Here is an 18,544-nt window from a genome sequence, read left to right as displayed (position 1 = left end):
GTTCCAAGAGGGTCATGACTAAATTGTCCCTTCCGGTGGGCGACGCGTCGCGATTTGAGTTACGTGGCCGATCGCACGCCGGGCGAGCCGGAATTCGTAACAATATATATATATATATATATATATATATATATATATATATATATATATATATATATATATATATATATACACACATATATATATATATATATATATATATATATATATATATATATATATATATATATATATATATATATACACACATATATATATATATATATACACATATATATATATATATATATATATACACACATATATATATATATATATATATATATATATATATATATATATATATATTTTTTTTTTTTTTTTATTTTTTTTTTTTTTTTAATAAGGCTCCCTTGGTTGTGCTTGGATGAGTTTGAGGGTAAAGGAGTAGCAGCTGAAACGTGAATCCGATCCAGGTTCCTCCTGATGACTCCATCTTTGCTTTTTGCTTGTTTCAGTTCCTTCTGATTACTTCATTGCAGGACTGTACCTATTTGGTCTTCCATTTGACATGAATTGAATATAATGTGACGAATTTGCCGCACGCTCAGCGTGCGGACAGCCGCTTTCGCCAATGGCGGCCGTCTCGCCCACCGGACGGAACAGTCAGTCGCGACTTTCCGGAACAACACCGGAAACCAGTCACGGGTGTGCTCCAAGCACACACCACGGCCTAGTCAACACTCTACCCGCGCGCGACAGGGTCAATCGCCGAATTATCGATATACCTAAGTATTCGCGCGGGCAGACTAGCAAGAGACCATACCTCAGCGAGGTCTGCTTGGACACGAACCGCTTAAGCGGTTCGTTCCGTTCTGGGATAACCGAGCGGTGTATAATCGCGAGACCTCGCTGGACCCAATTCTTTTATTGGCTATTAAAAAGCCCGCTATTATTCCGAAGGCAAGATAGCAGTTCAATGGGGAAAGAGGACAACGAACGGGTTAACATTTAAACACGCACATTTATTCACACACATATGTAGTCAGGTATGCAAAACATTAACATGCACGTATACAGGAAAGCAATGGAATTGGCGGGAAGGGACAAGACACAAGCAAGCAAGCAATAATACACACCATCTATTATTTATTATGCACAAGCACTTAAACAGTTCTACTTGCGGACATGGCGCCACAACATTCACACAAATAAACAAGGAAAGACCCCTTCAAAGACAAGGGGGTTAGACTGGGCCTGTAGGCATTTATAACATGGAGCTTGGCAGACCGAAGGAGTTCCATGAGACCGTTGCAGGTTACCTCCACCCTCGTGGTTCCTCGATGGGGTGACCCGCGACGCCCCATCCCCACGGCAGCTAGCGTAGCCGCGGTTGAGCCCAGGCCTTGCCAAGCGGCTGGGTGATTCGGGCCTCAGCTGGCCACGCGTTGAGAGGAACGAACGGGTTTTGATGCTCTTCCAAAGTTGATGCTCTTTGTAAGAACCTGTCCATTCCTCAGCGATGCTCGGACTGTCCCGAAGCCCGATCACCTCAGACCGTTTGGCGGTGGCTGGCGAGCTCTCTCCGGCAGGTCTGCGCAGGTCTGCGCGGCACAGCAGGCTCAGCCACGCTCTCCGTCTCGCGTGTCCTCCGCTCTCCTGGACTTCACCCCCGCCTGTGTTCTCCCGACTCCAGACTTCACCGACTGACTCCACCGACCGACTCTCGACGACGAACTGGCGCTCCACTCGGCCTTTTATAGGGCTCGAGAGACGAGATCTGACCTCCGCTCTTCGACCTTCGACCCCCACAGGCCCCGCCCCTTTTTCTCCTGTGATCCGAATTCCGAGGCGAAGCTTCCACAGAGCGGACGTGCGCGAGATCACCCAAACTTGCTCGGAGAGCAGACGTGCGCGAGATCACCGTCGATGGAGCCAACAAAGAAACCCCCGCGTCTGTTTGCAGCGACGCTGTTCGCTGGGAACTCACCGTGGCTGGCACAAAGATGGCGGCGTTTGCGGAGATGAAGGTGAGGCGATGGTATTCGGGTGGGGGATATGCGGTTTAGGAGATGGTGGGGAGATGTCGTTGTTATGAAGGTGGTGTGGAGAGGATGGTTGGTGGCTGGCGTGGTGGAGAAGGTGGTTGGTGGTTGGCGTTGTGGTTGGTCCAAAATAACTGTAGTAAAGAAAAACGGCTAACTCAAAGATCACAGACCGGGTGACACGAATAATTCCCATTAAACAACAGTGGGGAAATCTAACTGAACACGGACTTATCGGCATAACTGAACTAAGGACCTATATGGTGTTCTGCGAATTTCCACAGCCGTAACAATATTTTAATCTCATTCTAAATTCAAGCGAATAAAAATAAACATCATGGGTCAGGATCAAGTGTCCGATCAAAGCGTTGTTGTATCAAAGCGGGACAACTTGGTACCCGGTCATCACTGCCAGCAGTTATAAATTGGCAGATCTAGTTATGTCTCTTATTAATTATGTAACACACAATTACACAAATGCCACACAAAATACACCACACAAAACAAGTCCAGGTGAGGGTGTGCAATCTCTGCTTGCTCTTTTTCTTGTTACTTTTGTTATTAGAAGCGGCCTTGGAAGAATGCCACCATTAGCTATCTTAAGACGGATATACACCTTAACATGGACTTCCTCCAAGGCAGAACCCTCCCTTGGGGAGGGAGCAAATGAAGTCGCTGCAACCTCCATCGTGTGACCCTTAGTCCTTCTGTCAAGTTTGGTTGAGATTGGATAAGTAACTACCGAATAAATCACAGTCAAAAAAAAAATCAGACAGACAGACAGACACCAAATTGCATATTTTAGTATGATTGTGCACAATGGGTTTTTGAGAAATGATATCACGTCATCTTTTTGTATTATAATTTATTGCAAACTGGAAAACCTGTATTATTTAATTAGAAATACAATGTTGAGTATGTATAGTAACTTTCATCAAACTCAATCAATTCAAAAATGCTGTTGATGCACAACCGAACATCCAAATACTGTGCGATTGGCCAAATTTTTTTATCAGATTGTCCACTTATTAGGAGTATACAGTACAGAACTGTGTAAAGGTTTGGGTTATTTTCACTTTTGTGGTCTATTCCACATTAAACATTTGTTAGAAGTTAGACATGTGCAATATGGGTCGATAATAATTCAAACTTATAGGGCAGTCAGGATGGCTCAAAAGTATGTACACTCACCTCCAAGCAGTTTAGTATGGGTTAGAATCCTGACTCCGTTAAAAAAAAAACTTTCATCCTGGTGTTTCAAAGGCAGGACGATTCATCAATGTGTCTGCCGTCCCTCGGATGTACTTTAAAATGGGTGCCCCATCTGCCTGCATTAGTTGGTGGACGTTAAAGATCCCACCGTGTCCTTCAAGAAGAGTAGGCAAGCTCTCACCGGTGCCCTGTGCAAATTACAAATTACTGCCCGAACCTTAATCGAACATCAGATGGCCAACCGGTACACGTGAGAGACTCAGGCTATGCTTCTTCCAGCCAACCCCACAAGAAGGTGATAATTGTGGCCGTTAAATAAGAAGAACAAGCCGGTAGGCGGACATGGGTAGTCGATCAAGTCGAATTTAGTCGTTTTTCAGCCGTTAATAGCCAACAAAAGCGTCCATAGCAACGGTTCTTTCTCACACATAACTAGGACATACATAACTCACACATTTGAATCTCACACATGACATGAACCTACCATACCAGTTTCATGTATGTCTGACTCATAGTCTCTGAGATATAACGAACTTCGTTTTTGTTTTGTTTTTTCGACCAGGGTTCATTCAAAATCTATCTTCTCAGACAGTTTTCATGGGAGCGGGCTGAATTTTTTTGTCAAGGCTGAATGTGTTGCCCACAAACGATCATAGTTTAATTTTTGAATTTCGATTTTTTTTTTTGATTTTTTTGAAAATTTCAAAGGCCCACTTTTGTTTTGTAACCCACTGATAAGCCGGTTCTGCATTCGGACCCGAACCAAAATCAATTGGCTTGTTGTTGTAACCTAACGAACTCATCCACCAAGTTTTGTCATAACCCATCCACAACCTTTTGAAATATCGTGCCATATATAATTTTGGCCCCATCTTTCAACGGTGAAGAATCACTTAAAAATTATCGTATACGGTCCAGATCCAGATCCATATCTTCACCAAAATTGAATAAATTTGTCACACACCAAACTTGTCTACCAAATTTCTCCAAATCCATCCATAACTTTTTGAGAGATGCTGCTCACATACAAACAGACAGACAGATAGACACAGATAAGAAAGGGGTTGAAAACATAACCTCAGTCCATCTTCGGTGGCTATGTTAACTAGAAAGCATCCCAAATGCAAAGTCCATGTGTTTTCTATTAATTAGTGTTCTCCATATTCTCATAACAAAAAGTTGTTGAAAATTTGATAAAATTTCAAATGGTAAAAAGTTATGCCCTGGACAGACACTGAAACCCAAATGGTTAATAAAATAAAAAAAAACAGAAGTGATTAAAAAGCACCCCGACTCTCGGGCCGGGGTAATAAGGGTAATTTATACTGATGAGTAATGATTACTTTGCGCATTGACATTTTAACCCAATTTTTAATCATTTTCCCAATATTCTCATAATTCTCGTTGTTGAAAATTTGACCACAAAAGCTCAAATGGTAAAAAAAAAGGTTATGGTCTGGAGAGACAAAAAGCATGTACACATGCACGTACGATTGCAAAACCCCTTCTCCCGCTGTGTGTGGGATGAGCGAAAAAGAATAACAAACAATCATGAGCAGCATCAGTGAATGAAATATGCAATAACAGAGGAATGGGGTGGGAAGAGGTTGGGTAGTGGAAAATTATTTCAGCCGAATAACAACTTCAAAACAACAATACGGGACTTTTGAAATGACATAATCCACCCCAGAATGATAAGCAGCATCAACGCTCTGCACAGAGCATGGTCCCAATGGATAGATGGATGGAAGGTCATTTCCGACAACATTTGGAAGCTGCCCAGGGTTCAGTAACGATCCTGGAGAGAGAGCGAGAGAGCGAGAGAGCGAGAGAGCGAGAGAGCGAGCGAGCGAGCGAGCGAGCGAGCGAGCGAGCGAGCGAGCGAGAGAGAGAGAGAGAGCGAGCGAGAGAGAGAGAGAGAGAGAGCGACAGAGCGAGCGAGAGAGAGCGAGCGAGAGAGAGAGAGAGAGAGAGAGAGAGAGAACGCGAGAGAGAACGCGAGAGAGAACGCGAGAGAGAACGCGAGAGAGAACGCGAGAGAGAGAGAGAGAGAGAGAGAGAGAGAACGCGAGAGAGAGAGAGAGAGAGAGAGAGAACGCGAGAGAGAACGCGAGAGAGAGAGAGAGAGAGAGAGAGAGAGAGAGAGAGAGAGAGAGAGAGAGAGAGAGAGAGAACGCGAGAGAGAGAGAGAGAGAGAGAGAGAGAGAGAGAGAGAGAGAGAGAGAGAGAGAGAGAGAGAGAGAGAGAGAGAGAGAGAGAGAGAGAGAGAGAGAGAGAGAGAGAGAGAGAGAGAGAGAGAGAGAGAGAGAGAGAGAGAGAGAGAGAGAGAGAGAGAGAGAGAACACGCGAGAGAGAGAGAGAGAGAGAGAGAGAGAGAGAGAGAGAGAGAGAGAGAGAGAGAGAGAGAGAGAGAGAGAGAGAACGCGAGAGAGAGAGAGAGAGAGAGAGAGAGAGAGAGAGAGAGAGAGAGAGAGAGAGAGAGAGAGAGAGAGAGAGAGAGAGAGAGAGAGAGAGAGAGAGAGAGAGAGAGAGAGAGAGAGAGAGAGAGAGAGAGAGAGAGAGAGAGAGAGAGAGAGAGAGAGAGAGAGAGAGAGAGAGAGAGAGAGAGAGAGAGAGAGAGAGAGAGAGAGAGAGAGAGAGAGAGAGCCCTCGGTACAAAGAGAGAGAAGAGAGAGAGAGTCCTCAGCATGCACAGAAACCCCCTACCAATGAGGTTAATCAGGGCAGCCAAACGTCGATGACATGTGTGATGAGGATTGTCGTATAAAATGGTTCAAAAAGCTTTGAAAACAAGCTGTAAATAATTGTGAAAAACGTACCTGTGAGAAAGAGGTCTGCCTCTGCACAATGCAAGAGTTGGAGAACTTTCTGATCACTCATCCAAAAAGTTGATTTCTTAAAAAACCCCAACAATGTGGTCCTGTTGACCACGGTCCTACCCGAAAAACCCCAACAATGTGGTCCTACCTGACCTCCACGGTCATCCCTGCCAGTGAGTAGACTTTGAACCTTGCAGGATTACCTTATGTGAACATGGTAGGCTTCTTCATATATTTAACAGGTGTCTTCAATTGGAAATATCTGGGCCGATTACTCCCATATTGCAGACAAGTTAGTGGTCTCTCTGTCTTCCATAGTCTCCTTCTGAAGTTACACCAACTGCTGATGCAGTCATTACAAGCATTCAGGTATACTTCCCAGAGGGAGACACCGTATCCGGTTTTGTTGCTTCTTAACACCGACTGGAAAGGTCATACGTCTGGTGTTGGCTTAATGGTTAGGGTGGTGGTGGGCTTGGGATCAAAGGGTCCTGAGTTCAAATCCCGCTTGGCTGTTAAAGTAATACCAGGTGGGGTTGACTCAGCCTGTCATCCTTCCGAGGTCGGCAAAATGAGTATCAGCTTGCCAGTATCCTGTGTCGGAGTGGCGACCTGTACAGGATTGTTCCCAATGACCAAGGAGACTGGAGACTGCTTAAGCAGCACCAATGCTCTGTGCAGAGCATGGTCCCAATGGATAGATGGATGGAAGGTCATATTTGGGGCTTGTCGATGCACAGGGTAAATTTATAATTATATTTCCTACGAGCAAATACAACCCACCCATCACTTCGCTGACAGGTCAATAAAGTGGGGGGGGGAGGCATAAAGAGGGAGGGTGGGAGAGAGAGGAAGAGAGAGAGGGAGAGAGAGAGGGGGAGGCAGGTGTAGGGTTAGATGAGGAAGGGGAGACAGAGAGAATGATTGTGGGGGAGTTAGGGGGAGGTGGGGAGAGCGACACCACACCAAACGTTGCTATTCACTGCCAGAGGGAGGGTGCGTCACTCACACACACACACACGGGAGCAGAGTGCTGCATTTTATGAGGAGGGGGGAGCGACAAGGGGACAGAGTGAGAGAATAGTAGGTGGGGGGGGGGGAGGAAGAAAAAAAAAAAAGACAGGTGAGGCGTGGAGGTGGGGTTAGCGAAGAGAATGATATGTGACGCTTAATGACCGAACACGAAAAAAAAAAAAACCTCAGAACAGCTGTACACACGACGCAACAGAGTTTGAAAAGTAATCCGCTGGCACATCTGCAAAAACTTTGATATCCCAGTTCCAGAAAATGTGGGAAAAATGAACCAAAATTAATCAGTGAAAACATTGAAGTACGGCTCACGTACGACTTCATGATTCCATCGGGTGTGAACATTGAAAACAAAGCACTGCGACCAGATATCATACCTAGGTACAAATTAAAAAATAAAAAAAACAGAAGGCGGCATTGCTAAATGAGGTGTTGATACCGGTGATTTTGGACTAACGATGCAGAAATCAAGAAAATGACCAAATACAAGGACCTCAATAATGAAGTGAAAAGATCCTGCAAGCTGAAGAATGCCAAAGTTGTACCAGTGGTGACGAAGAACCTCATGGGAATGATGACGAAGAATCTCACAGAGATATTAAAAACCATCGCTGGGAATATTACTACAAACTAACTACAGTTGAAGCTGTCCAGGGTTCAGTAACGATCATGAAGAGAGAGAGAGCCTTCGGCACAAAACTTTGAGAACAGAAAACTTCACAACTTGGTCCATGAATCGTGACCCGTGACCCCTTACCAAAATGAAGGTGGATACTTTGAGCCTGCCCTGGGAGGACTCCATTCCACATTCTGAAACCCCATATGCATGCACACACACCCTTTTATTCGTATAGATTAGTCATGTTTAGAGGAAAGGGGGGGGGATTTTGTCGGGTGGGAGTTGTGCGGCCAGAGATTTTTGCATTTATTGTTAAAAGGACAAGTGTGTGACTGTGTGTGTGAGTGAGTGAGTGAGTGAGTGAGTGAGTGAGTGACAGACGGAGACGGAGAGAGGGGGAGACAGAGACAGAGACACAGACACAGACACAGACACAGACAGAGACACAGACAGAGACAGAGACAGAAACACTGCCGCTGCTCACTTGTTCTAACAGTAAATGTTAAACACAGCAACTCTCATCCACAGATATTTCTTGTATATCCTAAATTTCCGTTGTCCGATTTGTATTCAAGAACAGAACAATTATGGTTAACCATCTTGAAATTGCCACTCTTGCATGTAAATGCTGAAAATTATGTTTGAAAGACGATTTAAATCACAGATATTGTGCTCGTAACGGCAGATTAAAAGTGCCTGGCGAGCCGAACTGAATCAAAACGCACACACACTGCACATGCGCAAAAGGCCTCATTCAGACAGACATCATTTTAAAAGTGTCGTGTTGGAGTCTTCCCAATCATGGAGCCCAAGAACAATCAGAGGGTTATTGGTTCAGCTCAGAAATTTGGGAGAAATCTGAAACAAAAGGATAAGATAATAATTTAGGATTGAATATGAGGCCTGGCAAGCAGAACCAGTCAGTGTAAACACATGCAGGGCATGCACAAAAGGTCTCGTTTAACATTCGTATGTCATTTTGCAAGTCCTATATTGTTTCAAACCAACATAAACCTGCAGATAAGCTCACAGAACCATACCGCAGCATACACTTTTATATGGAAGAATTAACATCAACCGATTTAGAGAGATGAGTGCAACAGCATTACTTGAGGACAACCAGAGTTGGTGTCAAAGCCACCCAATGCTCGCCTATTTATACATTTATCGTTTTTAAAAGACTCGTCCAATATAATTAGTATTTTTTTATAAAGCATTGCAGTGAAGTCTGATCCAAATAATTTTAAAGCAAGATATGTATTTGTATATTGTAATCAGTAACAAGAGCGCAAGTGAGCATAATATACGCCCAAACAAGAAGGTATATACAGAATTGTGTGACTACATGGAAAACAGCATCCTGGTTGCCATGGCAACCACTTTAGATGACGAACGTATGTCATGACACACCATCTCCACAGTCTGCACCTATGTACCAAATATGAAACGTGAAAGTTGAAAACTTTGGGAGTTAGAGTGCGGACAGGAACGGATGGAAAACAGCATCCTGGTTGCCATGGCAACCACTTTAGATGACGAACGTATGTCACGACACACGTCTCCACAGTCTGCACATATGAAACGTGAAAGTTGAAAACTTTGAGAGTTAGAGTGTGGACAGGAACGGATGGACAGACAGACGGACGGACGGACGACAGGTATCATACTATACGCCCCGATATATATTGTTGCGGTCTTCGCGCCCGCCGGCGTGCGACGGCCACGTAACTCGAATCGCGGCACGTCGCCCACCGGACGGACAATCCAGTCGTGACCCTCTCGGACTAACGCCGGGAACCAGTCACGGGTGGACCTTTCGGTCTCACCGCGATCGAGCCAATCAGCCCCCGCGTGGGATAGGGTTGCTCGCCAAATTCGAACTACCTAAGTACCCACGCGGAGGGTAGACCGGGCGATCGCACCTCGCCGCAGGTCGACTTCGGACACGGGCCACTTAAGCGACCCGTTCCGTACTATCAGAATAACCGAGCGGTGTTATCGTCGACCTCGACGGTTCGATTAATTATCGGGCGTATTCAGCCCACTACCAACCCTTTACGTGAAGCAAGATGGGGATTCAATGGAGGAAAAGACGAAGCGAAGCGGGAGAACAGTTCAACAATAAAGCACATTTATTCGCGACGAACGGAAAGCACACAAATACAATTCCACCAAATGCACACAAAAAAAAGAAAACACAATTCCATTTACACAAAAAGCAAATATAAAAGTGAAAACACAGTGCAGAGCTAATACCGACTACCGAGCACACGGCAACACTTATACAATTCTACTTCACAGACGGCGCCGACAACACATACCCAAAACCAAGGAAAAGAAATACCCCCAAGGATGGGGTAGGCCTGAGGCCGAGACCGGGTCGGGCCTACCCGTCTGGTGATGAGACGCGGAGCGGCGATGGCCCCGCAACCCGCGGGCCTCGTGGACAGTGCCTGGCAGGGGGGTGGGAACGGGGCCCCCTTGGTCGCACTATCTCAGCGCGGGGGGAAACAGGAGGGGGTTGCTGATGCTCGGGGTATAGAGGATCTTTATTATGTGCGACGAGCGTCTCCACCTCGGCCAGGTCGCGCTGTCGGCCTCCCTCGGGTGCAGCTTCCTGCACGACGCGAGCACCCCCTCGTCTGGTGTCGCCGCCTTTCCACAGCTCCGTCCCCTCCGTTCCGACTCCAACGCACACGACGAGCAGCTCCACTGCCCGCGAAGTCTTGACCCTCTGCTTCCGACTCTCCTCTTCTTGACTCTCCGACCCGTTCTTGTTTGCGACTCTCCCTCCGTTCTCGTTCCCGACTCTCTCCTTACTCGTTCTGACTGACGAACACCGTCCTTTTATCCCCCCGTAACTTCGCCTTTGACCCCCTCCCTTTGACCTTTCACCTCGCTCCCCATTGGCCCGAGAAAAAGTGGGCGTGAAGGCTTTTTGATCCACAAATTTGCATATATCGATCGCCCTGGGGGCGGGGCCAAATCGCCCCTCGCTCACCGATTGGACGGCAAAAAGTGGGCGTGTGTCGTTTTTGATCCGTTTTTGAAGCAGAAAATCCGTGATTTTGTACACGCTGTTCGACGCGCGTTCTGCATGAGTCCAACACCGGTACCCACAGCGGGGCAAGAACGGTGGCGATGCTACGGTTGTGAGGTGTGCGTGAAGGTCGTGGCGGTTGTGGTGAAGCGGTGGTTGGGGTCGGTGGTTGATGTTGTGGTTGTGATCATGGCGGTTGGTCCAAAATAAAGATAGTAAAAGAAAACGGCTATCCTGAAGAGTCGCAGCTCGCATAAATGACATGTATTCCCACTAGACAACGGGTTTGGGCCTAACTACACATGCACTTACCGAGATACCTCACCTAAGGGACCTGAATGGTGGTTTGCGAATCTGGTAACCACAACAATATATATATATATATATATATATATATATATATATATATATATATATATATATATATATATGTATATGTATATATATATATATTGAGGCATATAAAAAATAGTGTGGTGGATTAAAACATTAGAAAGGAAAAAATAACTTGCACCAAAAACTTTAACATTTTCACGCTCATGCTGACGCTGACGCTCACGCTCACGCTCACGCCGAGGGTATCGCTATAGCTCTCTGTTCTTCGAACAGGCGAGCTAAAAAAACAAAACAGATATTTAAAAAGAAATAAACATAGGAGGGGGTAAGGAGTCAAACAATGAGAATGAGGTGAGAGGTGAGGGGATTGAAAGATGAGGGGAGAAGAACAAGAATGAATGGTATGAAAGGAAAGGCAGGGGAGAAAGGGGAGAGAGAAAGAGGGCAGGGAGAGTTAGAGCTAGCAAGAAGATTGACTGGGTGGGGGGGAGAGAAGAGGAGGGTGATAGAGGGAGGGAGAGGCACAGAGTGGGAGAGGGAGAGGCACAGAGGGGGAGAGGGAGAGGCACAGAGGGGGAGAGGGAGAGGCACAGAGGGGAGAGGGAGAGGCACAGAGGGGGAGAGGGAGAGGCACAGAGGGGGAGAGGGAGAGGCACAGAGGGGGAGAGGGAGAGGCACAGAGGGGGAGAGGGAGAGGCACAGAGGGGGAGAGGGAGAGGCACAGAGGGGGAGAGGGAGAGGCACAGAGGGGAGAGGGAGAGGAACAGAGGGGGAGAGGGAGAGGCACAGAGGGGGAGAGGGAGAGGCACAGAGGGGGAGAGGGAGAGGCACAGAGGGGAGAGGGAGAGGCACAGAGGGGGAGAGGGAGAGGAACAGAGGGGGAGAGGGAGAGGCACAGAGGGGAGAGGGAGAGGAACAGAGGGGGAGAGGGAGAGGCACAGAGGGGGAGGGAGAGGCACAGAGGGGGAGGGAGAGGCACAGAGGGGGAGAGGGAGAGGCACAGAGGGGGAGAGGGAGGAGGCACAGAGGGGGAGAGGGAGAGGCACAGAGGGGGAGAGGGAGAGGCACAGAGGGGGAGAGGGAGAGGCACAGAGGGGGAGAGGGAGAGGAACAGAGAGGGAAGGGGAGAGGAACAGAGGGGGAAGGGGAGAGAGACACACAGAGGTGGAGACAAGAGGGAGAAGAGGAAAATAGGGGAGAGGAGGGGGAGCTGAGGAAGAGAGGGAAGGGAGGGGGAACAGGAATGGAAGAGGGGGACAGGTGGGAACATGAAGGGAAGAGGGGGGCACAGGGAAGAGCAGGAAGGGAAGAAGGGGTAGGAAGGAACAGGAAGGGAAGAGGGGGACAGGGGATAGGGGGTGCAGAGGGAGAGGAGAGGGGAGAGCAGGGGAAGAGTGGGGCAGGGGAGAGCAGAGGAAGAGTGGGTGGGGGAGCAGGAAGAGGGGGACGGGGAGAGCAGGAAGAGGGGGACGGGGGAGAGCAGGAAGAGGGGGACGGGGGAGAGCAGGAAGAGGGGGACGGGGGAGAGCAGGAAGAGGGGGACGGGGAGAGCAGGAAGAGGAGGACAAGAGGAGGACAGGAAGGGAAGTGGAGGAGAGGAAGGAAAGAAGGAACAGTTGAAAGAGAGGGGAAACGCCAACCTGCTGTTGGTGCCCCCCCCCCCTTTCTACTGTTCCCTTTGTTCTGTTACGTCCTGATGCATTCAGTGGTGCAGCTCCTCCACGAGCTTCGACTATGTACAGTATACAAAAAGGACAAGGAGAATGAAAGGCGAGGAGAATGAAAGGCAAGGAGAATGAAGGGCGGGGGGGGGGGGATAATTAAATCAGAGTGGAGGAGAATAACAAAGTCTTTCAGTCGGGACATAACAAGAATGAAAAGAAGAGGTGCAACTACTGATAGCAAGTGTGTTTGAAAGGGCATTAAAGGAAATGTAAGTGAATAACAGAGAACGTGCAGTACATGCAGTTTTGCATTTCAAGTTTAAAAGCTTCAAGTCTTTACAGGTGAAAATAAAAATCAATAGGAAACATCCCATGTGATCAAATGTATCTTGATGAATGGAATAATTATTCTTAAAAAGAACCTGTGCATCGAAAAGCTGCACAACGAGCTGAAAGCTCCCTTGGACAGTGCCACACCGTTTCACCACAACATCTAAACAAAATATGCAACTCACCATTCTGGTAGCCAAATGTTTATGTTGCATAAGCAAGGCAGGATGGCAAGAAACCTGAGAACCTCTTTTCAAAGCCTTCAAACAAAATGCCTTTCAACGTACTGTACCTTCCGAGTAAACAAGAACCCAGGGAGAGAAAAGCAGGAACATAAGAGGGAGAAAGGCAGACGAACAATCAATGCATGCGTCAACGCGACCCCAACCAAGGGCACATTTCCCAGCAGCTGCGTCATGCTATGTGGGTGTGCGCACCTTACACAGACCCTCTCAGCCCTGGGGACCACCGTTGTTTGCCCTCGTGGCATGCAGCACCCGGAACCAAGCACCACATCAGCCAGTCTCTCAACAATGACAAATTCACTTCATACGGATGCTGCCGTTCAATCAGAATGTCCAAATCAATTGCATCTGGAGTGCCACACAACTTCATCCACTGGAACACTTTTCATCATTAAAATATCTGCACCATAACCATGCACAGCAATATACAGTACCTTCAGAAAGTATTCACACCCCTTGACTTTTGTCATATTTTGTTGCAACAGCCTGAATTTAAAATGGATTAAATATTTTAAAAAATTGACACTGATCTACACAAAATATCCGATAATAGCAAAGTGAAAAAACATGTTTTCAGAAATGTTTGCAAATTAATTTGAAATGAAAACCTGAAATATCTAATTTACATAAGTATTCAGCCCCCTGAGTCAATACTTTGTTGAAGCACCTTGAGCAGTGATTACAGCTTCAGTGATTCTGATGTTTTGATCAGTGATTACAGTGATTACAGTGATTCTGACGTTTTGCAAGCTTATTTGTGCACAGCAATTCTACAATGAACTGTAACTCAATTATGATTAGTCTTTTCTCAGATAAGTCACCCTTTTCTGATCCAAGTACAACAGGCAGAAGCAAAGAAAACAACATCACGCAATAACAAGACTAACAAAGCCAAGGTTATCCACACTCCGAAATATTGGTCAGTGGTAACTGGTAATGAATTACGTATTCACAATCCAATGGAGGGAGTGAAGCAACCACATGGAAAGTAACTTTACTTTCCCTTTGCTTGCTGTGTCCAACTGCAACCCGACCGTCAGTACATTGCTTTATACTCTATCCCCTCACTCATCCACAAGTCAAGATTTTGCATGGAAATACAAAACAATAACATGTTTTGTAAGCGACTCCCTTGTCATGCAAGCTTTTTATTTCATGAAAATAATCCACTTGTTTGCCAGCCCACAGCATCTTACCACCGTTCAAACTCCAAGTGATATATAGTTTTATATATATATATATATATATATATATATATATATATATATATATATATATATATATATATATATATATATATATATATATATATATATATATATATATATATACACACATATCTTCTTCTTTCGGCTGCTCCCGTTAGGGGTCGCCACAGCGGATCATCCTTATGATCCGCATAGTGATTTGGCACATGTTTTACGCCGGATGCCCTTCCTGACGCAACCCTTGTCGCCTCTTACGACACAGGGATTTGGTACACCTATTTTAACCGGGGTATACACGGGCCCAGTATACTGGTACTCATTTCGCCGACCTCGGAAGGATGACAGGCTGAGTCAACCCCCTGGTGTATTAATTCAGTGGCCCAACGGGGCTTGAACTCAGGACCTTTTGGATCCCAGGCCACTGCCCTAACCACTGTGCCAACACCAGGCATATATATATACACATACATACATAGTGTTTCAAAAAGATTGATACAACTTTGATTTCCTGCCATTTCTTTGTTTTTTGACCCATACCAGTTTCCTTTTCAGGGTTTGGTGGTGTTATCGTGGTATTTGTTTCCTGGGAATTCTAGCTCCAGAGCTCAACGATGCCATCGACAGTGAAGCAGAAGACAAAAGCGGTGACTCTGTGGTATGAGACTAAATCATATGTAGACACCCACCGGAGGTTCTGCCAGGAATACGACCTCAGAACACATAATGGACCCACATATTGTGCCATTCAACATATTGTGAAACATTTTGAGCACCAGGATACAGTGCACAACCAGAACAAGGGAAACAGTGGCAGTCCAGCATCAGGAACCAAGAGCTAAGCCAACATCGACGCCGTGTGGGATTCTGCAGTGGACGGTCCCAAGAAGTCCCACCGCCGGCGCTCCTGGGAGCTCGGCATCAAACAAACATCAGTTTGGTGATTCCTCACAAAGGAACTTAAACTTTTCCCATGCATCATCTCTATTAGGCATTAACTGAGTTAAGATGACATGAGAAGAAGACTTGATATGTGCAATTGGCTCAGTGACAGGATAGAGTGGTAATCAAACTGGATCAACCTGATCTGGTTCAGTGATGAAGCACATTTCCACTTGAACGGTGCCATCAACAACCGCAACATTTTCTAGCGGGTGTCTACATATGATTTAGTCTAATACTACAGAGCCACCACTTTTGTCTTCTGCTTCACTGTCGATGGCAGAGTTTAGCTGTGGAGCTAGAAATCTCAGGGAACAAATACCACGAAACATCACCAAACCCTGAAAAGGAAAACGGTATTGGTCAAAAAACAAAGAAATGGCAGGAACTCAAAGTTGTATCAATCTTTTTGAAACACCCTTTACATATATATCTATCAACATTAAATGAGAAAACCGGCACAGGTGCAGTGTGTGAAAACACAGAACCACCCACTGCCTAATGCAGTGTCAGCTGCTACACAAGTGACCACAGTTGCAGCTGAGATGCAGCAGCTGCAACTTAAAGTTCTGATTACCTGGGAACATAACCAGAACATAACCAGGCCCTCTGTAGGGCCCCCTGCAGCAAGTGCTGGTGTGGCACAGCAGTTCATCGTCATCGTTCCAATTAAGAGGGGCTGGAGGGATATACTCCCTCACGAAATGGCATGTTAGTTCATGTTCCGGGCAGAATCCACTTTGCACTGACGATGGCCGGGAAGCCAGAAATACGTCTGTGGATTGTGGTGTGTGTGTGTGTGTGTATTTTTGAAAAAGGTGCACCCAACCAAAAAGGTAACTCGATCCACTCTGATAATCTACATATATAAAACACAAGTGTGTATTTGGCTGTCCCCCTTCATAATGGCCATTTAAGAAAGGTTTCAAAGGCCAATCTTTTAACATGACTTTGTGCTTACTCTATTTTTCAGGATAAAAAAACTCAAAAATCATTTTTCATAAAAGAGTAATTACATCTCTTCTATTGGAAATGTAGACAGTGACTTGCAACCAGGCATCAATGGCGGTATACAGAAACGTTTAAAAAAACTAACAATAAATGAAAGGCGTGGGGAGGTGAAATTCTCTGCACATGGTGTGCAACTCACGCAGAATAAAACGAGTGTTCATTTACGTCTGTGGGCCATCAAATAAATAAAGATGACAGAAGCACCTTGATTGTAGACCGCCTCGGCTGACGCTCCGCCGAGGCTTCAGACTTTGGAATGGTCTCGACGATGCTGCACTGTCAAAGTGAAACGTCCCAGAAGATGAATAAAATCGGGTCACATTTATACATGTGATGTTTTAAAATAATGTTTTTCTTGCTTTGAAACACATCTTCCAATCTCCTTGAATATTTTGAATAAAATAATTCCAACCTGTCATTTTTGATTGACCTTTATACATGTCTAGTACTAAACAAGCAAGAACAGATCTGGTCTCAGGTGACATTTCACCCGCTCCCCTGAAGGCTTCCTCGGGCCAATAGACCCCAAGCTTCAACACGTGTCCACTTTTATTCCCGAGAGGACAACCGTTTCCAGTCACATGCCGGTGCGAGAGGTCAAAGTTTATAGTGTGCTGAACATCAAGCAAAACAACACCAATCGCATCATTAACGATCTGTTATCTTATTCTATTTCATTCAGGAGCTGGCATTGCAACAGTTGTTGGATTTGGACCACTGTCCTGAACCCAATCCGAACTACCAATGTTATGGTGGACAGCAGGTGGACATATAGTGAAATCTTCTACCCAGATGGTCACCAATTAAGCGATGGAGGATCCTTGGAGGCTTACACTATCCACCAGGAAAGCCAAACAGAGCTTTTCTTCGGTTTCTGCCATCCAGAAACTCGAATGAGATACGCCACCTAAGGCAGTTCCTCCATTCAAAAAGGACTGGGGCCAGCATGAACCGCAGGGGAAAGCACTGAAAATTTAACCCTGTTCGCAAGGTTTGGCGCAAATTTCCAATGGCCACAGGTTTTGACTCACGCCATGGTTATAATCTTCCAAATCTGAACTCTGCACCAAACCGACACCAGTGGTGAGAAAACAGGGATTCTTTCAAAGAAAAAGGGGCAAGAGGACAAAGAAGCAACACACCGATAGTTCCTTATACAATAAAAAAAATCCCCATACAGAACGAGACTGCAATGGCTTAAAGCACTAATACAACCACCTACACCATGAAGATAAAGACAAAGAAGTCACAAGACTGATAAAACATAGGGGCAATACCCCAGGGCACGCACCTGGTAGTGGCTGGATGAGATAACCGGGGAACCACTGGTAGGCATGGATGACCCACAAAATATGTAATGGAGAAGAAAGCAAATACCTTCTTCTTCTTCTTCTTCTTCTTCTTCTTCTTTCGGCTGCTCCCTTTAGGGGGTCGCCACAGTGGATCATCCGTATGATCTGCATAGTGATTTGGCACATGTTTTACGCCTGATGCCCTTCCTGACGTAACCCTGGTCGCCTCTTGCGACACAGGGATATGGTACATCTATTTTAACCAGGGTATACACCGGCCCAGTACACTGGTACTCACTTCGCCGACCTCGGAAGGATGACAGGCTGAGTCAACCCCCTGGTGTATTAATTCAGTGGCCCAACGGGGCTTGAACTCAGGACCTTTTGGATCCCAAGCCGCTGCCCTAACCACTGCGCCAACACCAGGATAAGAAAGCAAATACCTATGGACTATATTTTTTAATGCCGTGAACAAACTTTGGTACGTTACGGGTGATAAAGGTTGTGGTCAAGTTTCATCAAAATTGTGTGTGTGGTTTCGGGCAGAAGAAGAAAGCAAATACAATTTTGGGGCAACTCTCCCATTAGACCCTGATGTTATTAATGGTGTGAGCAATCTTTGGTACATCATGGGTGATGAAGGTTGTGGTCAAGTTTCATCAAAATGGTGTTTACTTTTGAAGAAGAAAGCAAATACATATTTTGGGGGGTAACCCCCCCCTTACACTTCCCTTCAACCCCAATTTTTCTAATGTCATGAGCAAACTTTGGTCCGT

General features: G+C 46.0%; 1 protein-coding gene across 4 annotated transcripts in view; it reads right to left on the bottom strand.

The window, feature by feature from the left end:
• LOC147012002 (uncharacterized) overlaps positions 1-18,544 on the bottom strand; it is a 71,976-nt gene that overhangs the window by 33,994 nt on the left and 19,438 nt on the right. The window contains exon 3 of one of the 4 annotated variants that reach the window (XM_085856527.1): positions 16,616-16,752. The exons of 2 other annotated variants lie outside the window; for them this stretch is intronic. The gene's annotated coding sequence lies outside the window, so the exon portion shown is untranslated. The remainder of the gene's footprint in view (positions 1-16,615; positions 16,753-18,544) is intronic. One more of the 4 variants, XM_085856528.1, reaches the window with a different exon arrangement.

Source organism: Eptatretus burgeri, chromosome 15, assembly GCF_056783735.1.
Source record: "Eptatretus burgeri isolate ZD-2024b chromosome 15, Ebu_testis_v1, whole genome shotgun sequence".
Lineage (NCBI taxonomy): Eukaryota > Metazoa > Chordata > Myxini > Myxiniformes > Myxinidae > Eptatretus > Eptatretus burgeri.
This window is presented reverse-complemented; position numbering and strand designations above follow the sequence as displayed.